The sequence below is a fragment of the Monodelphis domestica genome, chromosome 8, assembly GCF_027887165.1.
Source record: "Monodelphis domestica isolate mMonDom1 chromosome 8, mMonDom1.pri, whole genome shotgun sequence".
NCBI lineage: Eukaryota > Metazoa > Chordata > Mammalia > Didelphimorphia > Didelphidae > Monodelphis > Monodelphis domestica.
Window position 1 is genome coordinate 34753171 of NC_077234.1, and position 27429 is coordinate 34780599.

General features: G+C 40.3%; 1 protein-coding gene across 2 annotated transcripts in view; it reads right to left on the reverse strand.

The window, feature by feature from the left end:
• NCEH1 (neutral cholesterol ester hydrolase 1) overlaps window positions 1-27429 on the reverse strand; it is a 62379-nt gene that overhangs the window by 23950 nt on the left and 11000 nt on the right. Inside the window, exon 1 of one of the 2 annotated variants that reach the window (XM_056807861.1) lies at window positions 5731-6122. The exons of the other annotated variant lie outside the window; for it this stretch is intronic. The gene's annotated coding sequence lies outside the window, so the exon portion shown is untranslated. Of the gene's footprint in view, window positions 1-5730; window positions 6123-27429 lie in introns of those variants that run through there. 2 annotated transcript variants of the gene reach the window in all.

A 27429-nucleotide genomic window follows, 5' to 3' on the forward strand; every position in this document is an offset into this window, starting at 1 on the left:
ATCCAACGGTCTACCCACAAGACCCACACTGCCTAATATGACACATATCCACCAACTAAAGCACCAAAGGTAGACAAAAAATATTTTGACATTGTTTATTAACACTACAGCAGAATGTTAATCATTTATTGTTTAGTCATTTCAGTCACATCTGGCTCTTCATGACCCCATTTCTTGGCAAAAAAACCAGAATGGTTTGCCATTTTCTTATCCCATTCACTTTACAGATGAGGAAACTGAGGCAAATAGAGTGAAGTGACTTTCCCAGGGTCACACAGCTAGTACATACATATCTGATGTCAAGTCTAAATGTTAATCATTACCTAATTATATAATGTCAAATTTTTGCCTTTCACAAGAATGCAATTCTCATAAACAAAAGCTTTATAGGCATAGATTTATTGATTTGCCTAATATGCTGGGAACTATGTATACTTGGAATAACAAAGATTTTTTTTATTACAAATCATTGCCCTTAAAGACTTTATAGTTGAATGAAGGGGCAGAGATGGGGGTATACACAAATAAATATTATATAAACTTATCAGTCAAAAGAAAGGCAAAAGACAGTCCTTACCCTCAACAAGCTTACAATCTAATGGGGAAAACAACAAGCAAATACAAGCTATATACACAATAAACAGGAATTAAGAGAGGGAAGGCACTGGAATTGGGAGGGATTGGGGAAGACTCCCTATAGAAGGAGGGATACAAGGTAAAATGACAAAGGTAAAGAAGTCCCAGGAGACAAGTCCTAGATGAATTAGGGGGTGAAAAGGCCACTTTCCTTGAAGAGATCAAAGAGAGCTTCTGATCAAAAGTTTGAAGAAAGAAATCAACTTCAGAAAGAGATGAGGAAAGAGTCCGTTGTCAAGACTGGGGGTTAATCGAAGCAAAGTTACTCAGGCAAGAAGTGGACAGGACAAGAATGAAGGATAAAGAGTAAGCTAGCTTGGTCAAGATGTAGAATGTAGGAATGGAGAAGAAAGAAATAAAGCTGCCACATTGAGGAGAGCTGTGGACACTGATGACAGGAGATTTAGAAGGCAAAAGGGAACCACTGACATTTTTTGCTAAACTCTTGCTTTATATCTTAGTAACAACTCTAAGAAAGAAGGACCAGGGTGAAGCAAGCAGAGTTAAGGGACTTGACCAGGATCACATAGCTAAGAAGTATCTGAGGACAGATTTGAACCCAGGCCCTTCTGACTCCAGGCCTTGTACTCTATCCACTGAGCCATTCAACTGTCCAACTCTGATAGTTTCAAGTCAAGGAAACAATATAGAAAATGGCATTAAGACTCTCTTCCCTGAAAGTCTACTCTGACCCAAGCTGAAGTCCAGTTTTCAAAACAGAAGTTGCCCAGACACACCTATCAGACTTTTTTTGTCAGTACAGTGGATAGAGTAAGAGGCCTGGAGTCAGGAAGACTCTTCTTCCTGAGTACAAATCTGGCCTCAGACACTTACTAGCTGTATAAACCTGTGCAAGTCACTTAAACCTATTTGAGTCAGTTTCCACATCTATAAAAACAACTGGAGAAGGAAATGGCAAACCACTCCAGGATCTTTGCCAGGAAAATCTCAAAAGAAAACAATTGAACAACAACAAACAAAAAATCAAACAAGAAACAAAAAATACATAATTTAGGAAACTAACTGACTCACAAAGGGGTGGTGGATGGGGGAATCCAGCAATTTTATGTTGCAGAAGAAGCTCCAGAAAAGACTGAGAAAATTTTGGTTAGAATGGAAACTCTGGTGGAAGAAATGGTTACTGTGATGAAAGCAGAGGCAGTTATGGAGGTGGAGATGGTGGACCTAATAGATTTAACAGAGAAGGTGGTAACTATGGACATTTTGCAGGCTCCAATAGTAAGAAGTTGTTAGGGTGGTTGTCTTAAGGCAAAAATGTGGAAACCAAGGAAATAGATATGAAAGTGTTGGAGGATGTGATGGCTAGAAAGGAGGATATTTGATAACTATTGGCACTGGGAATTAGCAATTTGGAGATTATAATGAATAGCAGCAATCAAATTACAATAGACAGTCCACATCATTATAGTTATGAATCTGGTGATAAAAGTGGTGGCTATGAATACTACTACTAGGTCTAAATCCCAAAGAGGTCAAAAGTAAGGGAAAAGGACCTATTAGTGCAAAAATATTTATAGCAGCTCTTTTTGTGGCAGCAAAGAATTGGAAATTGAAGGGATGTCCATCAACTGGAGAATGGCGGAACAAGTTGTGGTATATGATTGTGATGAAATATTACTTCATCATAAGTAATGATGAACAGGATGATTTCAGAAAAACTTGGAATGACTTATATGAACGGATGCAAAGTGAAGTGAGCAGAACCATAAGAATACTGCATGGCATGAAAGAAATATTCTACGATGATCAACTGTAAAGGACCAAAATATCAGCAATGCAAGGATCCAAGCCCTGAGACTCATGATAGAAAATGTTATCCACAGTCATAGAAGGAACCGTCAGAGTATGAAGACAGATCAAACCATACTATTTCTCACATTATTTCTTCCTGAGTTTTTTTTCTTGCATGTTAAATGTATGTATTTTGCATGTTAAATGTATTATTTTGCAACATAAGGAATAGATAAATTTGTATTATCTGAAAATACTAATAACTTATACCAGCTTGTTTATTGTCTGGGGAAGGGAGAGAGGGAATTTGTATTGTAAAAGGTCAGAAAACAATTATTAAAAAATAGTTTCTACAGGTAATTTTTTAAAAAGGCATGGGGAAAACAAAAAAGAAAGGTGTCAATAGTAGCAGAAATTTCTAAAAATTCATCAGAAAAGGGTTCCAGTTTCTTGAAGAAGAGAGAGTGAGGAGTCATTAGGAAAGTTACTAGTTACTTTGAAACAGTCATTCCAATGTGTTAGAACTGTAAAAATTACCATAGAATCACCTGCCAGCACCAGGAGAGGGAAGGGGAGGAAAGGAGGGAGATAAAATTGGTAAAAATAAATAAATAAAAATATTTCTAAAATTATAAATGTTAAAAAATCTATCATAGCAAAAACATTGGGTGTTAACTTTTTCAAAGATGTAGGCTGGGAAAGGGAGGAGAAATAAAGGGTTTGAGCTTTCTGGGACTCACTTCTACCTTATTTACCTCTCTGGAAGGACCTCTCCTAACTTTCCTTAAGGCTCAGCTCATGTGCCAGTTCCCTACAGGAGACCTTCCTAATTCTTCCACCTCGGAAACTACTTTGTATTTGTAAAGGGTTTGCAGGAAAACAAAAAGAAAAACAAAAAACAGGTGCAGTGAGGTGGTGCAATGTATCAAACACTGGGCATGGAGTCAAGATACTTCCTAGCTATGTAACACTGGACAAGTCACTTAATCTCTGTTTGCCTCAGTTTCTTCTATTATGAAATGAGGATACTAATGACCTCCATTTTCCTCAGCTTTTTCAACAGTAAAATGGGGATAATAACCTCTGTTTGCCTCAGTTTCTTCAACTGTAAAATGAGGATAATAACCTCTGTTTGTGTCAGTTTCTTCAGCTGTAAAATGGGGATAATAACCTCTGTTTGCCTCAGTTTCTTCAACTGTAAAATGAGGATAATAACCTCTGTTTGTGTCAGTTTCTTCAGCTGTAAAGTGAGGATAATAACCTCTGTTTGCCTCAGTTTCTTCAACTGTAAAATGAGGATAATAACCTCTGTTTGTGTCAGTTTCTTCAGCTGTAAAGTGAGGATAATAACCTCTGTTTGCCTCAGTTTCTTCAACTGTAAAATGAGGATAATAACCTCTGTTTGTGTCAGTTTCTTCAGCTGTAAAATGGGGATAATAATAAATGCTGTTTGCCATCCTATCAGAGTTGTGCTACTAGGTGGCTCAGTACATTGTGAGCCAAGCCTAGAGATGGGAGGTCCTGGGTTCAAATGTGGCCTCAGACACTTCCTAGTTCTATGACTCTGAGCAAGTCCCTTAACCCCCATTGTCTAGTCCTCACTACTCTTCTGTCCTAGAACCAATATACAGTATTGATTCTAAGATGGAAAGTTAGGGGCTAAAAAGAAAATCAACCACAGAAAGAACAAGGATCTCATGGCAGAAAAGTTATTGCTTGACTGCAATAACTTTATTTAAATGCAGAAAAGCTTTAAGGTTTAAGTAGGAAAAGGTAAGTAAAAAGTTTTAGTAGGAAATTCTCATTCATGCCTGTCATAACTACAGTTTGCAAAGAGGGCAGCAATGTCAAGTCATGGAGATGGACACGCCTAAGGTCTTTGATCTATCTCTATTGTAGTTTTGTCTGTCCTTTACAATGGATAATACACAGAGCCCTGTGAATGGATGTGGTGGTGCCAACAGTAAATAAAAATAAGGAATTTTAAACTTTTCTATATTTCTGTGGTTCTGTTTTTCTGCCTTTTAGTAGAGAAACTTTAATGAGATTTGGTTTTGAAGGTCAATCAATGAACATTTCATATGCTGGGTCAGACAGAATGGACACAGAGCTCACTTTGATGTCAGAAAGACCTGCGTTCCAGACCCATTTCTGATACACACTAGCTGTCCATAGCAACTCGAGATCACAAGTTGGAGAAGAGCTGATCTTTAGTGGCAGAAGGAGTCCCCCCACCCCGAATCTCCTCATAACACTGAAGTCACAGGTTTATTTTTTTAAAAAGTCATAAGTTGAAAATCAGAACTTCAAAAGGAAAGTCAGAACTACTTTGGATAATATACTGCAAGGCTATTATTGAAATAGGAGGGAGTCTGTGTGGCATGTACGAATATGTCTGTGATTTCTGAGTCCTAGATATGGAGGATGGGGGCCTAAAAATGAATCTTGCCTCACCCACTAAGTGTGACCCTGGGTAGATCATCCGTTTCCTTATTTAATCCCTCAGATCCCTTCCCCAGTTTAAACCTTTTGGCTTTTCCCTCACTGACGGGCAGAGAACTGTGTGGTTTGTTTGCATGGATATCCCCGGCGCTAGGCACCATGTCTGGCATATAAAATATTTAGTAAGGCTTTATTTACTATCTATCATCCCATATTCAGTTGATTGAAGCTAAATTTAACACTCTGAAGAAGCCTACTTAATTATTGACTAAAATTGCTGATGGGAGATGGGTAATTTCCAATTCTGGTTTTGTAATCAGCATCCTGGGGGATCTCCAGTGAGCCAAGGGTACACCAACTTCCACTGAAGCAAAGCCTTTAGTTCCCTGTATGAAATGACTAGCTTGATGACTTTTTCTTTTAAAAAATGCAATGTCTAGAACTTTCAGGGGGGAAAGGATACTTTTTTTTTTAAATCAAAGGATTATGAATTGAAACTCTACAGCAGTTTCTAGTCATTGGTCTGACATGTTTTAGGAAGAAACATGTCTAGGAACTCTTCTCAATTAAAAAAATAAAAGTCCATAAGAAAAGCACTAGCATGGATGAGGGAAGGGGAAAGAGAAGAGAAAGAGGAAAGAAGAGGTAGAAATAATAAGAGAAGATCTGAGAGGAAGATCCAACTCCCCTCTCTTCTCTGTGTGTCTCAGATTGAGATCAGGTAGTTCATTCCACTTACAAAATAAGTGTCAAATAGGAAGAAAAAAAAAAGACTGACCAAATGAACTAGGGAACAAAGACATATGCCTCTAGGAGCATTCAAGTCTTCCCAGGAGGAGAGGAAGTAAGATCAATGAAGTGGCCAATCCTATATATTCATATAACCAATCCTCTTCTTACCTATGGGGGCTCCATACATCCGAGAATTCGATCCGATGAGGGTGGACTGGGAGTGATTGATGGGGGAGAAGAGTTTGTACGGGTACCCTGGAAGAGAGTTGCAAAAAATCCTACACTAAAGTCCCCCAAACTAAAAATGAAACTACTCCCTCTTTAGGACAAGATGACCATGAGATAGTAAACATCTGGATGAGATCATACTGAAGAGAAACTGGAGATCTTCCTTCAAATCCTGCTCTTCATTTGCCCATTTACCAGATATTGATGGAATCCATGCTGTGCAGAGAGAGCTCTGCACTGGGGAACACAAGACTTGGACAGGATAGATGTCCTCAGTAATTCCCAAATCTGGTTTTGAAATCAATATCCCCAGAATATCATGAGTGAACCATGAGCTTCCAAAATCCTCAAAAGAAAAAAGCTTTAGTTCTCTTTAGGAAGCAACTATTTTTTTTATTTTTTAACCCTTATTTTCCATCTTAGAATCTATAAAAAGTATTGATTCCAAGGCAAGAGAACAGTAAGAGATAGCAATGAGGGTTAAGTGACTTGCCCAGGGTCACACAGCTAGGAAATGTGTGAGGCCAGAATCGAAGCCAGAACCTCTCATCTATGATGAAATGAGTGACCTAGCTGCCCCTGATTTGTTTGTTTTTAATGCAACATCCAATAATTATAGGGGAAAGGAGCATGTCCTCATTGCACATGGTATAATAATTAGACACAGATACAAATAATGTGAATTATTATACAGTGCCCTTAGACAAGTGACCCAGCATCTTGATGCTTATAGATATGCATGTGCATTTCAGGATTAAAAGTTTCAGGGAAGGTGCTGGTCTGCATTGATAGAGAATGTTTCCTTACCTGGGAGTTCCCTCTAACAATGGAATCACAGGTCCTTAACTGTACATTCTGTACTTATGTAGCCTTATATACATTTAGAGAGGTACAGAAGGAATCATGAAATCATGGAATTTCAGAATTGGATGGGACCTTGGAGCCCATCTATTCTAACCCTCAAAGTGAGGCCCAGGCAGGGTAAATGACAGTAAATGGCAGGTAAATTTTGAACCTGGGGCCCCGAGACTCCAAATCCAGAGGTTTTTCCCCATAATATTGCATCATGGTTCAATGGCTACAAAGCTTATTGCCATTACTAAAATACTATGATGCAAAAAATTCTGAAGTAGTCACTAATTGGCAAAATTTCAGATAGTACATAACACAGGTCTTTTCGAGAAAGAGAAAATTTCTAGAGCCCTAAATGTAAGCATTACTATTTGTGGTTTGGTTTCCCCCTCCCCCCCCCCCCCCCGCACAAGTGTCAAGAGAGAAAGAGAAGTCTTATATGAGCTCAACTCCCTGTCCAGAGAGGCAAAGCCAAGATGGCGCCTTAGTAGCAGCAAAAGCTGAAATGGCTGTGAGAATCCTCCAAACCAACTTCCTGTCCAGTTCCTGAAATCAAGACTATCCCTGCTCAATCAGTGTTTCTCATTGAAACCTCTTGTCCTGAGCCCTATGAGCCCCACACTGACTCTTCCCTATCTCCCCAGGCATGGCCCCAACCCTAACCTTAACTCATTATTTCTGTCCACTGAAGCCAAAGAGAACTTGGTCACTAGTCACTACATCACCAGATTCCCTATGCCCCAGAGGGAAGCATCAAAACCTGGAAAAGTCATTTACAACCCATAGTTGAAGGAGGATCCTACCTGAGCCAATTAGATATTAGAAACCCAGTTAACACCCTTCTCCTCCCACCCACCCATCGCAAGCTACTAACTGGCCTGAGTTCAAATGAAGTCTATCTTTATGTTTTTTATGGTCATCTGATACACATACCTTGGTCTGGTGAGGGCAATTGAACAGGAGTTGCTTTTCACTTCCTTTAGCCAAGGGTATTACCCTCATCAGTTGCTTTCCAAGAAGCCCCACCCACCAGAGCCCAAATGAGTATAAACCTCCTTCAGGGGACTGTACATCGGTAATATTTATTCCCCTGCTTCTAACTGGTCCTAGGAAGAGTTTCCTCTACCTTGCCCTACAGAAGTCATTACCATCAGGTGGTACAGGTCAGACCCAAGAATCATTGGTCCTCCACAACCTCCAAGCAGAAATTCTCCTAGTGAGGCCAACACTACGGACCAGACGTCCCTCACTTTAGGTAGTTTTTGTTTCTTTCCTTTCCCCACTAGAGAACCTTGGAAACTTAGGGAAAGAACTGTGACTTGGGATCAACAGTGAACTGTTTTTTTTGCAGTTCTACAAGGTAGGAATCACAAGACTGTTGAGTAGAACTGGACAGAACTCAAAGGTCTTTCTGGCCAAGACCCTCATTTTATAAAGGAAAAACAGAGGGGATGGGGAAGCAACTTGCCCAAAGTCACCCAGGGAGTAATCCATAAAACAACCACTTAAACTCTGATCCACCTTTCCAGACTAGTGGCATTGCCCTCCAAAAACACTGTGGTCTAACCAGACTGAATCTTTTTTTTTTTTTGGCTGCCTGCCTTTTCCTATGAAGCATTCCATCACTCATATTTTTAAAAACTAAGTTTTTTAATGCTATTTTTAAAACTAAGTGGTTGGTTTTTTTCAATATCAGTTTTTTCTCATCACAATTTCCCCCAGCCATTCTCTCCCTCCTTCCCAGAGGGTGATCCCATATTACAGATATTTTTAATGACCAAAAAAAGGAGGGAAGAAGGGAAATCAGCATTTTGTAATTCAAAAAAATTCCAGTTCAATGTAGTTACAAAAATTGTGGTGGAGGGGTCTTTTCACTCCTCTCCTTTCAAGCCATGCTTGTTTATCAGAATTTTTCAGTGTTTGCTTTTGATTGGGGATGACTATTCTTTCTGTTTACATTGCTGGTAGTCATACTACAAATTATTTTCTTGGCTCTGCTTACTTTACCCTCTATGGGTTCATGTAGATCATTCCAAGACTCTCTGAATTCATTTCTTCTTTAAAAAAAAAAAAGAAACCTTTCATTTCATTCCTATACAACAATGTGTTCACCAACTGGGTCTCCCATACCTAGAATGCTCTCACCTCCTCACCTCCATCTCTCAGAATCCCTAGTTTTTCATCTGTAAAATAGAGAAGAAAATGGCAAACCACCTCAGTATCTATGTCAAGAAAACCCTAAGAAGAAAACAACTGAACAAAAAAAAAAGAGGAAGTTATGACATGGTGGCAAGAAGGGAAAGAATACCAGTCATTGGAGAGAGCCAGAGAGAATGTCTGATGTTAGCAGTGTGTAGTGTTTCCCCCAGTTTCCCTTCATGGCTCAACATCCCTGATTCCCTCCTTCCAGAATCATCTTGTATCTATTTAATATAGTTTAAATAGGGATACATCAGTCTGACTGTTATTAGCAAAAAGGACAGACTCCATGATTCTAACCAGATCCCAGGTGTAATCAGTTCACCATTGACCCCAAATTGCAGAACCTCAGTGTGAAACAGGACCTCAGAGACCAGCTGGTCTCATTCTACAGGAATGTCCTTGACAAGATACTTAACAAGTGGTGATCCAGGCTTTGCATGAAAACCTCTCATGAGGAAGAGCTCACTACGACCTCCCAAGGTGGCACATTCCTCTTGGGAACAGCATCTATTAGAAAGATTTTCCCTTCATGCTTAGCCCCTTCTGCCTTTCTAGCCTTCTTACACCTTCCAGTGATGGCAAACATTTTAGAGACTGCGTGCCACACCTATCCCCTTCCTCCCCCATCCTGTCCCCAGCTCACCACCTTATCCCACACAGGGGAGGGAGAAAGGGAAGATCTTCAACTGGGTTGCTGGGCAGAGGGACTGGGAGGTGTTGTGGAGAGGGGGAAGGGATCAGCTCCTCAGAGTTCCTTTGCCTTTTTAGTCACTAACTCTGACAGGCAGTACATGCTCACAAAGAGGTCTCTGTGTGACATCTTTGGTTCACCATCATGACCTTACACCCTTTCAGCAGAGTGACTGTGGCTTCCTTGCTATTCCTTGCACAAAACACTACACACTGCTAACATCAGACATTCTCTCTGGCTCTCTCCAATGACTGGTATTCTTTCCCTTCTTGCCACCATGTCATAACTTCCTCTTTTTTTTTTTGTTCAGTTGTTTTCTTCTTAGGGTTTTCTTGACATAGATACTGAGGTGGTTTGCCATTTTCTTCTCTATTTTACAGATGAAAAAACCAAGGTCAATGGAATTAAGTAACTTTCCCAGGCTCACACTAGTACTAAGAGTCTAAAGCTGCATTTGAATTTGTGAAGATGAGTCTTCCTGATTTCAGACATGACACTCTATTAACTGTGCCACCTAACTGACCGCATAGTCTCCCTCAATTTCTTCAATTCTCAACTAAAATCTAACCTTCTGCAAAAAGCCTTTCCTGGTCCTCCTTAATGTATGTGCCTTCCTTTTATTGATCATCTCTAACTTATCCTATATAGATCTCACTTACGCAGTCATTTGTATGTTGTCTCTCCCATTTGACTATGAGCTCCTTGAGGTCAGGGATACTTTTAGCCTTTCCTTTTATTCCAGAGCTTGACACTGTGCCTGGCACATAGTAGGTGCTTAATAAATACTTGTTAATTTGACTTGACTGTCCTAAAGTATATGTTTCCCCTATGTAAATCCTAACCATCTCCCATAATTCTCCACTCTATTGCCAAGCTTAATATAGCTCATCACTCATTTACATCCAGCTTAATGAATTTACATTTGTAATCTTTAGGTTCTTTTACAGCAGTGATGGTGAACCTATGGCACAGGAGCACTGTCTATGGGCATTCAAGCTGCCCTCTCCTCCTACTCTGCCAGAGTTCATTACTAGAAAGGCAGAGGAACTGGGGTAGAGCTGCTCCCCTCCTTTTCTCCATTGTGCCTGATGACATTTTTTTTTCACATCACCTGCCCCTCTGCCCAGCAGCCCAATGGGAGTGCATAGTAGGTAAAGTGGCCGGATCACAGGCAGCAGAGTTAGAGAGGCACTCCAGCCACTCCCCTCCTCCACTCTACACTTGCTGAGGACATTTCTCCTTTCCCCCACCTCTTTGCAGAGCAGCCCAATGAAAGTGTTTCCTCCCTCCCCTGTGTGAGGTAAGGGTGGGGGCAGGGTGTACCCAACATTCAATAGAGGGAGGGATAGGGCATGGTATGGGGAGGGGGCCATAGGTCTTGGGGGGGGGGGGAATGGGGTCAGGGCCAGGCATTTCATCTCTAAAAGGTTTGCCATTACAGTTCTATAGGGATTCACTCTTAGGGTTAAAAAAAATCCCATCATCCTCCCTTCCCTGCTTATATACTCTACATACTCAGGAAAGAAGCTCTAAGTGTTATAGTACTTAGCTGCATTCCCAAAGGAGAAGCCCACCCTGCTGTTGACCAGAGGTGAAGTGATGGCTTTTAAGGTCCCTTCCAGCTCTCAATCCCAAAGTTTGATGATACTATATATGTGTCATCACTTGACTTCCCATTGGTTGGTACCTTAAGAGTTGACTGAACCCACGCCCATCATTTTACAGATGAGGAAAAGAAACCGAGAGAAATTCAGTGACTTGCCCAGTGTCCCATGGCTAGTCTGGGCTGTCTGACAGGGTCTAGAGCTCTAAGTAAATGCAGTTTGATGAATTCTAGTCAATGTTTTAGTGAATTTAGCTTTATGAATTCTAGTCAGAGGTGATATACAATTATAAAACTCAAAAAAAGCAAAACTCCTCCCAACTTCAGCAAATAGAAAGGGAGGGTGTGCTGCCCTTCCCTGTCCTTTATCTGACTTTTGAAATGCATTATGCAAGACTGCTTCTAAATCCGAAATAAATCTTGCACATCTGAACACTGAACACTGCCTTTTCTAAATATTATTGCAATGTTAAGTCAGATGGGCATGGGGGCCATATTTCAATTCTCCAACCCCTCAGGTTGTTTTGATTTTATCATTGTGGGATAGCCTGAAGATCCCAAGCCATCTACAACTCAATTATATGGTCCTGGAGACTTACCAAGATTTAAAGATAAGTATCAATCCCTCTAACATGATGGTGAAGCTTTCTATGCCTAGGTTGGTCCTCAAGGCAGCAGACACGACCCATTGAGCCTTTAATTGTGGCATTCCAATTTGGCTGGACCTGCCTGGCCTTAAATACCATTGGCATAACCTTCAACATCCCAAAGTCCTCAAACTATACTGTGATAAAACAGTGCGGTAAGGCTTCGCCTGCCACAGAGGATAGAATGCTCAACCTAGAGTCATAAAGATCTAAGTTTAAATCCTGCCTTAGACATTTCCTGGCTTTGTGATCCTAGGAAGTCACTTAACCTCTCTCAACCTCAGTTTCTTCATCTGTAAAATAGACATACTAATAGCACCTACTTCCCAGGGTTGTGAAGATGAAATGAGATAAAGTTTATAAAGGATGTTAAAAAACCTTAAAAGCACTATCTACATCTACATATTGATTGTTTTCATTTTTATTACTCAGGGAAGGAACTATATGAAATAGAGACTCTAATACTCCATCAGATCCAGAACTTCCCCAATATAAATAGTATGGAGATTGCTATTCATTCATGCATGCCCATTCTGTAGATTCTTATCCAGATTCTTCTAGAAATCCCCTGGAGACTTGTAGATTACCCTTCACTTCTGGGGATGGGGAGGGGAATCATTCTGGAGGTGTGTATGGATTCCTCCTCCATGAGTGAAATGGCAATTCATCAAACCAATGCATTAATTAAGCACTTTCTCTGTGCTCGGCATAGTGTTATGCACTCTGAATACAAAGTACAAAATGAAATCCAGGTATCCCTTTTACACCTTGACTTTCCATCAAGGTTTCAATATATCAAGGATAGGCATAAAAAATTAAATGGGAATGGGGGGGGGGAGTTCAAGGAATCGAGGGTGAGCAGAAAACACAGAAAAGTTTAGAAACTCAGAAAATGTGCAGCATTGTAGAATATCAACATATTTTCTCTTTTAATACCATAAATATTCACAACTTCTTTTTTAAAGTTAAAATTGGTTTAAAAACAGTTAAAATTTATAAAAAGTTAAAGCCAGCAAAACCAAAAAAACTCAAAAGCCAACAGAGGGGGGCAGATGGGTAGCTCAGTGGATTGAGAGCCATGCCTAGAGATGGGAGGTCCTAGGTTCAAATCTGGCCTCAGACACTTCCCAGCTGTGTGACCCTGGGCAGGTCACTTAACCCCCATTGCCTAGCCCTTACCACTCTTCTGCCTTGGAGCCAATACACAGTATTGATTCCAAGATGGAAGGAAAGGGTTTTTATTTTTTTTTAAAAAGCCAACAGACAACATACAAAGGCTAGAAATGTTAACGCTGACCTACATATAACCTATGACCAAATACTTGCCTCTAATTTTACAATAAGATATTATAAACACCTCATAAAAGAAATAGAAACAAATCAGACTTCTGTAGTATGAAAGGAGGACCACATAGCCTTTCAGATCAGGGAGGGGACAGTGCCCCAAACAACTTCATGATGTGGATGGGTTACTTGTCGTCCTTAAGCTTACATTCTAAAGGGATAAATGTACATACATGTCAACCAATCAACATTAATTTAGCTCCTACATGTCAGACACTTGGGGCATAAAGCCAGAAGTGAAATAGTCTCTGCCCTCAAGGAATTTACCATCTCTCAAGACAAACCACAATAGCCAGGGCTCCTGAATGAACTTCCCTTCCCGAAATCAGCTTCTAAAACTGGGCAACCAGGATCACAGATCACAGGACCTTAGATTTCAGACCTGGGAGGCATCTTAAGAGTCAACAAGTCCAACAGCCCTATTTACAGGTAAGCAAACTGAGGAAAAGAGCGTTTAAGTGACTTGCCCAGAGTCTGGTAAATGTGGGCAGGCCAGGTCTCTATCCTCTATGTCATGCTGCTAAACTTACAGGAATCTGCAAGACCTGCCATACTGGTATTGAGCCTACCATACACTGCTCTTCTTCTTTTTTTTTTTTTTACAGGCAAAATAAAGGAGTATGGGAAATACGCCCAAAGAGAAAGAAAAGGGGGGATAACTGCTTTCATTCCACAGCATGAACAAAGCTCCCTTGGTCTCCAGATCTGGGACACAATGGTGGGAGTGGTTGGCACGCAAGCCCTGGGCCCAGAAAGATCCCTTGCTACCAGAATGCAGATGCTTTCATTTCATTCCTGTGCATCTGCTCACTCAACATTCAAAACGTCAAGTAACTTCTTGGAATGTGACCTTATTAGCTTGTCAGAAACTTCATGCCCATCGCTTAATGCCTTTTGCATTATAATTATTCATCCGTGAGTCCTTCCTACTTCAGACTCTAAGCTAAAGAGCTTTTATTATCGTGTGTTCTCCAGTATGTAAAAGTGTTGAGGCCATGGTACGTGCTTTATAAATGTATGTTTTGCATGATGGCAAGAAGAACACTTAGAAGCAAAGACAGCCTGCGTATCAGTGCTGGCTACTTGAAAATATGCAGGCAGATCATGTAACTTTGGAAAACTTCTGGGGAAATTTGTCATAAAGATAAAACATTGAAAAAAATAAAATATGCAGGCAGGGCTAGCTGGGTGGCACAGTGGATTGAGTGCTAGGCCTGGAGTAAGGAATTTCCAAGTTCAAATTAATAATTATGTGACCCTGGATCACTTCACACCTGCACCAAGTTCCTCAACTGAAAAAATGAGGATAATAATAGCATCTACCTCCCAGGATTGCTGAGAGTCCCAGATGAGATATTTGTAAAGTGCTTGACCTAGAGCTGTCAATAAATGCTTGTTATCTCCCTTCTTCCCTTCTTTTCTTCTTCCTCCCCCCTCCCCATTCTTCATCTAACCTTAAGCCAGACCATCTGGTGAAAATTCTTCCCTCTCCATTGTGTAGATGAGGAAACTGAGGCACACAGAGGTGACATGACTTATTCAACATCAGCAGCAAGTCAGTGGCAAAACCAAGATGTGAATACAAATCTTCTGACTCCAAATTCAGTACAATGCCATTGTTTAGATATGATCTCCCTCATCCTCATATACTGGCTAGGGACCCTATCCTCTTTTCAAGTTACAATCTTTTCACATCACCCAAAAAGAAAATATTGTTGTTGTTTAGTCCTGTCTTACTCTTCATGACCCTGTGGACCATACTGTCTGTCCATGGGGTTTTCTTTGCAGAAATACTGGAGTGGTCTGACATTTCCAGGCAAACAGAGGTTAAGAGACCTCCCCAGGATAATACAGCTAATGAGTATCGGGCTGGATTTGAACTTCCCAACTTCAGGCCAAGGGCTCTACCCATTGAGCTATCTAGCTGTTATCTCCAAAAGAAACTACAAGACCAAAAACACCCATTAGTATTTATTCCATACTCTGAATGGATCTGTGATCAATAAGTCATCCAGGGTGTCCACCCAATGTGTTGAAAGTCTCTTCACCTTTCCCTGACATTATAAAGAGACCAGTGGGTAACTGGTGGACACCTTGTCCTAGTCACATGACTAGCCCATCTTCTCTTCCTATCTAATGACATCTAGTACTCCTATACTTGTTCAAAGATCCTCATTGTGGTGGGAAGAATTTTGCCAAGGAATTTGCCTTAAGGAAATTGCAAAGCACCTTTCTGGATATCAGGGTGCCACTCAAAACAAAACATCATCCTTTAATACCATTATTCTACCACTTACTATCTATGTGACTCCAAGCAGGCCAGTTTACTTCTCAGTTATCTATAAATTAGAGGGTTGGACTGGATGATGACTGAAGTCCCTGCCAGCTATAAATCCAATGAATTTTATTCCTACCCTATTCATTTTTCCCAAACCTGGTTAAACACACACACACACACACACACTCATAGAAACATGTCACCTACCCCAAGAATCATCTAGTCTCCCTATGATTAATCATTAATTTCAAGCTAGCCATTAGCCTCACCCAAAAGAATAAGTCTCATTCTTGTCCCACCCCAACCTGTAGCCCCAGTTCAAGAAAAACAAATCTGCTCTTTCTAATTCTTCCCCAAGCTTGCACTTAGACCTTGGGTATCCATTCTTAAATCTCTTTAGGAAAACAACATCCACGGGCCTGGACAACTCTTCCTACTGCTATAGAAGAAAATCCTGATTTGCACAAGGGATCCTCCTTCTTGGGAGTTTCCAATACCAATAAAACTACAGCTCAGATCTAAAATAAAGGTATAAAAGGGGGAGGGAAAAAGGAAGAGAAGGAAGAAAAATGAGAAGAAATGGGGTGTGTTAAGTGCAGAAGGGAAGAAAAGAGATTGTAGGGTCATTGAACTGAGCCAAGATAATCTTATGGAGGGTTGTCAGCATAGAGTTCCAGGATCAATAAGCTAGAGATAGAAAGGATTCCAGAGTCTGTCTAGTTTAACTGCTTTGTTTTGTTTCAATTGTTTAATTCTTTATTTGTTTGTTTATTACCAATTACACATTATAACAAATTTCCACACAAGTTTTCCTAAGATATATAGTCAAACTTATCTCCCTTCCCTTTCTTCCCCTTCGTCCTCCGGGAGCTGGCAGGGATTTGGATCTGGATTTTACGTGTCATGTAAAACATTTCCACATTGTTCATTTTGGTAAGTGAGGATTCTTATAAAACCACAACCCCCAAACACAAACCCAAATAAACAATTGAAAAATCATATGCTTTCATCTCCATTCTGGCTCCAACAGTTCTTTTCTCTGGAGGTCTTTGTCATAAATCCCTCCGAATTGTCCTGGATCGTTGTATTGTCATAACTGCTTTATTTTAACAATGAAGAAACTGAGGCCAGACAGAGTAGAGGGACTTGCTCAAGTGCACAGGGGGATTTAAACCTTGGGCTCTAGAAGCAGCCCTCTTTCTCCTACACAATGCTGCCTCCCTTAATAGGTTCACATATAGTCTTAAGAACGATCAGCTTCCACAAATCAGCCTTCAAAGGGACAATTCTAAAACCTTTTTGCCCACTGGCCCCATGCAACTTCTTAATACTTTAGGACAACCTTTCCTAGAATGTCTAGGCAATCCCAGGTTGGGGAGCTTTCCAATTCAATTCTCTCAAGAGCATAGTTCTTCTTAAGTACTTCCTTTCCTTTTTTCTATTTCAACATTTTCCCAAGGCAAACAGTGACCTTCAGATTTACCCCCAATTTGTTCATTCATTCTTTGGTTTCTCCAGGAGGGCAGCCATTCCAATGGGCAACCTTCCCCCAGCTGGGGTTAACAAAAGCCCTTGAGGCAGACATAACTGGGAGCGGGCCCAAGTCCCCTCATCCAAGCAAAGAAAAGTAATTGCCCTTTCTTCCCCTCCTACTCCCAACGCACAGCTTCAGAGACCGCCTTTCAGCACCTCCTTTGGCCCTTCCAGGTCTTTGATGTCTTAGGGGCAGGGAAGAGGTGCAATAACAAAGCAAAAAAGATCAGATTCTCCCCAGACTCCAGCCCTTTCTTTCACAAGCCTCTCTGGCCCAGGGCGATTTAGAGAGCAGTCCCTTCCAGCTTTCCCAGTCCAGGCAGCTTTAAAAACAAACAACAACAACAAAAAACAACTAATTATGCTTAAAATGCATTCTCAGGCAGCAAACTAAATGCTGGCCAGTTAGAAGCTGTTCAGTTATTGTAACTTTAGTTCACAGCTTGGAATATGGCGCCCTCATTTTGAAGGGCTTTAAGTAGACAACATTTATTAAGTTCTTAACAATGTTTCAGGTACTGGACTAAGCTGGGTAGGGGGTCTGGGGGGGAGGGGGGTGGCTGGGGTTCACCGGAAGGCACAAAGGTACTGGGAGTGTCTATTCTAAAGCAAGAGACGACAGCCCAACAGCTGAGTACACATAAGAATAGATAGAAAGTAACCAGAAAGGGAAAGCTCTTAAGAGGTGGATGTGAGACACTGGGAATGATTATAAAGATTATCAAGTACACAAAAGGGAATTAAGTATATAAAGACCGGAAAGACAGAAAGAGACCAGGGCGTGAAGGGCTTTAAAAAAGCAAATAGGATTGTATATTTGATCTTGGAGGTAGTAGGGAGCCATTGGAGTTTAAGGAATCGGTGGAAAGGGGAGTTAATATGATATGATCATACTTGTACTTTCGGGAAATCTCTGGATGGATTGTGGAGTAAAGAGAGAGGATATAAGCAAAGCAATTAGAAGGCCAGTACAAGCAAATCTAAACAATTGGAGAAATAATAATTGTTCATGGATAGTCCAAGCCAATATAATAAAATGACAATTCTACCTAAATGAATGTATTTATTCGGTTCCATACCAATCAATCTACCAAAAATTATTTTATGGAGCAACTTAAAAATTCATTTAAAATCATTTAAAATTTGGGAGCCTTCCAACTCACTACACTCAAGAGCAGAGTTTCAAGTATTTCTTTTTTTTCTATTTCAGCATTTCCCCATTGCAAACAGGAACCTTCAGATTTACCCCCAATTTGTTCATTCTTTTGGTTTAATAAATAATTTTTAAATGATTTTAAAATTCACCAAGGAGGACAAAAGGCCCAGAATATTAAGGGAATCAATGAATTTTTTTTTTCTATAATGTGAAGGAATGTAGACTAGCAATACTCATCAAAATAATCTGGTACTGGCTAAGAAATAAAGAGATAAGGAACAGTGAGGTGGCTCGATAGATAGACAGGCCTGGACATGGAAGGTTCTGGGTTCCAATTTGAACTCACACTTCCTACCTATGTGACCATGAACAAGTCACTTAACCCTAATTGTCTCTACCCTGTAGAATGTCTGTCTTAAAATTAGTATCAATTCTAAGACAAAAGATAAGGTATAATCTTATTTTTTTTTTTTTAGCTTACCTTTTGGGGTTTGTTTCTTATTAGGTACTCACACTTTCTCTTCTAACCGGGCTGGTCTACTTGGTACTCCCTACACACCATATCCTATATCTTTTACCTCTATTCCTTTGCAAAGGCCAACCCCCATGCCTCAGCTCTCCCCCCTTACTTGAACCACCTGTTTATCCTCTCTCTCTCTCTCTCTCTCTCTCTCTCTCTCTCTCTCTCTCTCTCTCTCTCTCTCAGCCCTCTTCTTATTCTACATTGCCCCTGTATATATTTTCTATTTATTTACCTGGCTCATATTGGTAATCCCAGAAAGAAGATAATCTCTCTAGATTTATATGAAAGAATACAAGTAAACTGAAGTAATAAAACAATGCCTACAGAAACATAACAGTATAAATGGAACAAACTCAGAAAAATAATGAAAACCTAATGTTATGTAAGTATAATGTTATTTAAGGATACTTTGATGCAAAGGAGAGATATGAGAAAGCATCTCCCCTTCTTTCTCTGCAGAGGGTGTCCACTCCCTTTTCAATGTTCTGGCTAGTTTGATGAAATGCTTTTCCCCTTTTTTCCCCTTCCTCGTTATATGGGGCAAGGGGAGGCTTTGTAGAGCCTAGGGGGGTAGCTACATTGGGAAATATAGGTGATATAAAAAAAAACAAAAGATAACAATTTTTTAAAGAATTGAATATCTGAGATACTTTGTGTCTTTAGTGCCAGATACATATTAACAAATGCTTATAAAAATTAACAAAGGATGCAACATAGTGTGTCAAATGTTCTCATTTCCTCAATAGTGTAACAGAAAGAACAGCTCACATTCCTACAGTGATTGGTAGTTTGCAACCTTAGCTTCTTTTCACTTCTACTTATTTATAGCAAGACTCCCAAGATTACTGTGGTTCAGTGATTCCAGCAGTCTCTTTTTGGACAATATGTGCACCAGTGAGGAATTACAACAGAAGTGGCATGAAGGATGTCAAGGAAATTCTATGAGGAGGGGAGAAGAAGAAAAAAGAGAGATAAGTCTTATGGCCAGAGCCCTTTGATATCTCTGGAGTGTCAAGAGATCTAAAGGATTACTCCCAGCACATTGGAAAGACCTCCACAGTGTGGATATGGAAGTAATTTATATAGAATGGACAGGCATAGATGAGCTAAGACCAGTATGTTTGGAAAGGTCCACAAAAGATTCACAGATTCACTGGAGTTATAAAGATTTAAGATCTTAGATATTAAGATTTTAATTAAGATATTAAAGATTTGGGGGCAGCTGGGTAGCTCAATGGATTGAGAGCCAGGCCTAGAGATGGGAGGTCCTATAGGATCTATGGTAAGATGTATCTCACACACACACACACACACACACACACACACACACACACACACACAAACTCCATAGATCAGATCACAGAAAACAATTTTGCCATTTCACTTTGATGCTGTTGTTTTATTTTTAATGAAATCTGGATTGTAAGATTTGGGGTGTTTCCTCAGATTTTTTGGCCTGGGGCAGGAGAGAGACAGAGACAGAGCTAGCAATATGCTCTTTTGTTTTACTTGACAGTATTTATTGATAATGAGGATTCTAAGGAGTAGGGGCCAAAAGTAGAAACTCACAGAGAAGAGGAGTGACCCAAAGTAAAGAAGGTGAATAAAATCACTTGAAAAAAAAAATACTGTTTGGCCAAAGTGAAGAAAGGAAGTTGGGCAAAAAACCTCCAAATACTTTTTGGCTGAAAATGGGAAAGCCCAGCTAGATTTTTTTTTCCCCCTTGCATAAGAATAGAAGGGGTGAGGGTGGACCTTAACTGTATTCTACAAGGCTTCATTAAGATTCAATCATTTTTTGTGGAAGCAAAGAAATGGGAATGAAATACATGCCCATTGATTAAGGAATGGCTACAAATTATAAACACATATATGTAAGGGAATATTATTATACTGTAAAAAAATATTAAAATCCATATAGAGTATAAACCAAAACCTAAAGTCCATTGTTATGCAACTTTCTCCTTATTGGTGGAGAAGAATGCCCTGTGTGGGCAGAGTTGGTGAAAGTGGAAGAGAAGGAAAGTCTAGGTCAATGATAGTGAACCTTTTAGAGATAGAGTTCTGGGCTCCACCTCCACCCCCCAGACCAAGTGCCATATACCTCCCACACACACACTGAGTGCCAGAAACAATCCGCCTCCTTTTACCCCACACAGGGAGGGAGAAAGTGCTCCCATTGGGCTACTGGACAGAGGGTTGGATGATGTGAAAAAATGGCATCAGGCACAGTGGAGAGGGGAAAGGGAACTCTACCCAAGTCCCTCTGCTTTTTTAGTAATGAATTCTGGAGGTGGGGAGGACAGCCATGTGCCTACAGAGAGGGCTCTGTGTGCCATCTTTGGCATCCATGCCATAGGTTCAGCATCACTGGCCTAGGCTCTTCAGGCCCTTTGAGTTCTTTTCGCTTCCAGCTTTGAGAGAGAAGTCCAAAATGCCAACCTTTCTCAGCCCCCTGAAAGGAGAAAGATTCTGGGAAGAAGCCAACAGAAGAGGAACTAGAAGTCTTTATCATATCCCTAATGCCTACCTTGCCACGTTAGAGATTTCAGGGACTTTTTCCCCCCATTAAATGAGATCTAAGACACACACAGTCTCTTAGTTGAACTGACTTCCCTTGCTCCCAAAGAGAGCACTCATTTAATCTGTCTGGTCTGATGCATACTCTCCTCAACCTTTTCTAATTTTATTTTTGTTACCCATTTAGATAAATGGATTTCCTCGCTATTGCTAAGTGAATTCATTTTGGAACTGGTATCTGGTAGGAAAGGAGGGAAATCTTGAATCAAAAGCCTGGGACCACCTTTCCCTATTAATGAAGAAACAGAATTTAGTAGGAGTCCTAAAGTATAATCTTCCCCTAGATTAGCAATATTTAAAGGAGCAGATAGATATAACTTTAGCCTAATATTCCCCCTCTCTGAGGATAACTGAGTGGACAAACTTCTGGTCCCAATTTACTGCTGCCCCTCCTGACAGGAGTTAAATTTTCTCATGAAGGGAGTGAGGGAGAGAGATACTAGATGTTTTGGCCTTCCTTTGAGTCATAGAGAGGCTGCCACATATATAACAAGAGAAGCATGGAAGGATTTATATATCCTGATTCAAAGTGAAATGATCAGAACCAGGAAAAGCAACTCACAATAACTCAACAGTATAAATGAAAAGAAAAACAACAAAAAAGCAAATGCACTGAAATTGCAAAGATCAAACTTGGCCAGAAAGAAAAGTATTAGGGGAGGGGAGCACCTTCTTCCCTTCTCTGTAGAAGACTATGAGTATAGAATACTGCAGGATAGCCTTTTTTTTTTGGCCTTTCTTTTCTTCTTTTTCATTCTTTGTTGTAAAAGATGACCGTGATGGATACAATAGGAAATGTGGATGACATTAAAAACAAAAAAGATGAAAAAAAAAGACTAATCCTGCTTTCAACTGCCAAAAAAAACACTCAAACATTTCTCAGTGTGATTCCTAAGTTGAGACATCACTGATATATATATATATTTGACTTTTTAAACATTGTTTTATTTGGTTATTTACAAACATTATTCATTGGAAACAATGATCATTATCTTTTCCTCCCACCCCACCCCCCTCCCACCACCTCTCCCATAGCCGATGCATGATTGCACTGGGTTTCACATGTGTTCTTGGTTTGAACCCATTTCCATGTTGTTGGTATTTGCATTAGAGTGTTCATTTAGAGTCCCTCCTCAGTCATATCCCCTCAACCCCTGTAGTAAAGCAGTTGCTTTTCCTCGGTGTTTTTACTCCCACAGTTTATCCTCTGATTGTGGATAGTGTTTTTTAGATCCCTGCAGATTGTTCAGGATCACTGCATCGCCACTAATGGAGAAGTCCATCACCTTCGATTGTACCACCGTGTATCAGTCTCTGTGTATGATGTTCTCCTGGTTCTGCTCCTTTCACTCTGCATCACTTCCTGGAGGTTGTTCCATCACTGATATATTTTAATGGCTGTCATTACAATGAAATAAATACTGTACTGAAATGATACTTCAACTCAAGGCTAATATGTGAGAACGGCTTTATGGTAACTAAACTCTAGGATCCAGAAATGAAGGTTTTATTTTTTTCAGAAATTTTTATTTAATTATTTAGATTATTTTCCCATGATTCCATGATTTATGTTCTTTCCCTCCCTCTCCTCCCCCACCCTGTCCTATAGCCGACACGAAATTCCACTGGGTTTTACGTATGTCATTGATCAAAACCTATTTCCATATTAAAGAAGTGAAGGTTTTGCTGAAAAAGTCAGGACAGAAGTGGAAACTGGGGGAAAAGGGAGATATCTAAAACTGTCCAAAAGTTCAAGGCAGGAGGCCTCTATCTGCAATGACAAGTAGGTATTCAGTTGGCTATGGACCAGCCAAGTGTCTTGACCTCTTGTTCCTAATCACTCATTCCCTAAGCATGGGATGTACAGAACGTGATATTGCCTGCTACACTATTCGTTCCACTTTTCTGACCAAAATATCTGAACCTGGACCCCTTCTTTCCACAATGAAAAAGTACAGAACTCCTAAAATAACTAGAATTTCTTTTCAGCCTAAATAAAATTAAATTCTAGGATGACATTAAATGGGACGCAGACACAGTACCACGCAGAAAGGGTTGGATTTGAAGTTGCCAGACTTGGGTTCTAGCCTTGCCTCTAAAGCATACTGGCTGTGTGATGGGCAATTCTCCAAGACTAGAAGTTAGAATAAGTGTCTTTTTGCATTAGTGCTGCTAGGTGGCACAGTGGATAGAGTGTCGGGCCTGGAGTCAAGTCTTAGTTCAAAGTTGGTCTTTAGACACCAGCTGTGTGACCCTGGATAAGTCCCTTAATCTTGTTTGTTTCAGCTTACTTGTCTGTAAAATAAGTTTAAGAAAGAAATGACAAATCATTGCCAAGAAAACCCCAAATGGAGTCACAAAGAGATGAACACAACTGACTGAACAACTACTTGTATTAATAAGTGATATTTTTTCACCTGAAACAACCTACAGCCATGAAATCAGTGGTCTGGTCCAAACACATTTACTGTCACATTAGAAATAATTAATTTCTAAACTAGTTGACAATTTTGAATCCTGATTGCTAATTTTATTTTTTTAACCCTTACCTTCTCTCTTAGAAGTGATACTAAGCATCAGTTTCAAGGCAGAAGAGTGATAAAGGCTAGGCTATTGGGGTTACATGACTTGCCCAGAGTCACACAGTGAGGGAGTATCTGAGGCCACATTTGAACCCAGGCCCCCTGTCTTCAAGCCTGGCTCTCTCTCCACTCAGTCACCTAGCTGTCCTCTGTTGCTCATTTGAAAATCTCAACATACAGCAAAACTTCAGATTTAAATCAAAGGAACAGAACTATCAAAGAAAGAAGAAAGGCTAAGGAAAGGGTGTCAGATATAGTGAGTCACAGAGAGTGAATTTCCAGTTAAAAAAGCATGCTCCACCCATTCTCTATACACACACACACACACACACACACACACACACACACACACACATTCTTCATATATTACTATCTCCAGATGCATTCTTTTCTAGAACATAACTTACACGCATTGTTCCCTGAATGAAATGTTCAAACTCCATACAGATTATACTATTCCTTCATAGTTCATAGATTTAGGGGTTGAAGGGGGGAAGGGACCTTAAAGATGACCTATTGTAATCCTTTCATTTTACTCCATGAGGAAACTAAGGCTGAAAATTCAAACTTTACATTTTAAAAGGAAGAAATACTTTTTCACAATAAATGGCCACATCCACTTCTTCCTACAGTTTAATTATGTAGAAAATGAGTTAATTCTCTAGACTTTTAAAAACCAAGAGAACGTGAATGGAGCTTTTGAGAAAAGGGTAACAATTTATTCATTTTTCAGTCCCCAGAAATAAGAGTTTAACTAAAACTTTAAAAACTCACAAGCTTTAACAAATTTGGCTAAAGAACATGATGGTGGAACTGGTTTTGGTAGGCACACAGGCAAAGCTAAAGTGGTTACCCTGCCCTAAAGAGCTAGCAAATGATTTCTTCAAGGATAAGAGTTTATAAATATTAAATGTTTTCCACCATTGTTTATGTGTATTTCTGTAACCCTTTTCAAAAGTCAGAGAGTTGAGGTTGGAGACCAGCAAGTAAGGATAAAAATATTTCACCTTAGGCAGTGCCCAGGGAAAGCAAACCAGAAATGGTGAAGGTTTAATGACTGCATCTATTTCAATGACAATATCTCCTTTAAATCCTTATAACATTCTATAGTATTTATATATATAAAATTCTACAGTAAAACCATTTAAACCAGGAGGATTGGGGGGGGGGGCAGCTGGGTAGCTCAGTGGAATCAGAACCAGGCCTAGAGACGGGAGGTCCTAGGTTCAAATCTGGCCTCAGACACTTCTCAGCTGTGTGACCCTGGGCAAGTCACTTGACCCCCATTGCCTAGCCCTTACCACTCTTCTGCCTTGGAGCCAATGCACAATATTGACTCCAAGACAGAAGGTAAGGGTTAAAAAAAAAAAAAAACAGGAGGATTCGGCCACAGAAACACCAAAAAGAAAGTCTAAATCATGCCCTGGGGTGATCAAAGAATACAGATCCAAGATACAAATACAAAATAGCCAGAATTGCTGCTCCATCATCCCCAAAAGTTGTCTGGACAAGACTCAATCAATCAATCAGCATTTATTAAGCACCTACTATGTGCTAGGTTACTGTGATTGGCCCTGAGTATAAATGTGATGTTATTGTTTTATGATTTTTTTTTGTTAAGCAAGTCTTTGAGTCTTAAGAAGTTTCAGTAAGGCAGGAAATAATTTGCTAACTTGTATCTGCTATTGATAATGCTCTTTGAAAGCCTTTTTTCTTGAAGGGATTTGGTTAATCGCAGAAACCTTGGACATAAGCTGTAACTAATCTCTTGTCTTAGGGATGTCATCAGAGTTATTCCATTCCATTTATCATTTGGTTTCTACCCTTGGAGAATGGGCAGGGGAGAAGAGGAGGTCGGGAGTTAAGAGCAGAAATATTTCACCTTGAAGTGCCAGCCTGCGGGCTGAGGTCCCAGCCAGAAGTGGGGGAAAGTTCAATGACCTTGTTCCAAAGGAGATAACTCACTCCAACAATCAGATAGAAAATCACTTTCAAAAGAAATGAAAATCACTTTCCAAGCTGTGATGATGGCTCTGGTAGCAAACTGTCAAAGTGAAATAACTTTTTCTCCCTTGTTAAGTAAGCAGCGATAAAAATCTCAGAATTATGCAATTGTAGCTTCAGGTACTAAAGGAAAGATGAGGTCACATGGTCCTTCAACACAGAGAGCCCAGGGGCCCCACACCGAATTTATGCTGCAATGTGTGTGCTCTGGGGAGGACAGACAGTTCTTCCCCAAGAATGCATGCGCGCGCACACACACACACACACACACACACACACACTATTTATATGCCAAGTTACTAACTATAGCACCCAATTTACACATGACAAATCACCTGGTATTATTCTACATCAGAAGAAGCCTGACATGGCACTGAGAAGTCCAACAGACAAGGTGAATTTGGAATTACTGCTAAGCTGAGTTTTTGGAACATCTGTGTATATCCATTCAAAGGGCTGACTTTTAGCCAAGGGGTTTTAAAGGATGGGCTCAATAATAGCTTCTCTAAAACTTGGCATGCAGGCCTAGAGATGGGAGGTCCTAGGTTCAAATCTGACCTCAGACACTTCCCAGCTATGTGACCCTGGGCAAGTCACTTGACCCCCATTGCCTAGCCCTGACCACTCTTCTGCCTTGGAGCCAATACACAGTATTGACTCCAAGACAGAAGGTAAGGGTTTAAAAATATATATATAAATATAAATAAATAAATAAAACTTGGCATGCAAACTTAGAGATGGGAGATCCTGGGTTCAAATTTGGCCTCAGACACTTCCCAGCTGTGTGACCCTGGGCAAGTCACTTGACCCCCCATTGCCTAGCCCTGACCACTCTTCTGCCTTGGAGCCAATACACAGTATTGATTCCAAGGCAGAAGGTAAGGGTTTAAAAAAACAAACAAACAAACAAAAAAACTTAACTTACCTTCTGCCTTGGAATCAATACTGTGTATTGGCTCCAAGGCAGAAGAGTGGTCAGGGCTAGGCAATGGGGGGTCAAGTGACTTGCCCAGGGTCACACAGCTGGGAAGTGTCTGAGGCCAAATTTGAACCTAGGACCTCCTGTCTCTAGGCCTGGCTCTCAATCCACTGAGCTACCCAGCTGCCCCCTAGAGTTTTAAAAAATAAAACTTGGCATGAATGCACAGAAATGTGGTCAATTCTGCTAATCATTTCAGGTGGAGGCCACAAGACTTGGATTTTAGAGCGTGTGTTTCCAGAGCACTTTATCTGTTATTTTACTGAGGGGCAATGAGATGACTGTGGAGCAATCATGTCATGAGTCACCCAGGATACTGCTGCATCAGGTTGGGAGAGTCAATTTCCTTACCCATATAATGGGGGTAATAATGCCTATTGTACTGACCTCACTGAATAGTGAGAGGATTATAGGATCAGAGAGTTAGAACTGGAAGGGATCTTGGAGATCAAGTTCTACCCTCTCGATTTAATAGTTGAGTAAAAGAGTAAACTAAGGTCTCACAGGACCATCGATTTAGAGATGGAAGAGGCATCAGAAGTCAAAGAACAGAACACTCATTTTTCAGACGAGAGAGCTGAAGCCAAAAGAAATTCCTGAGAGCACAGGGTCATGAACTGAAGAATGGGAAGGAGACTCAAGTGTTCAATGAAGCTAACTACCTA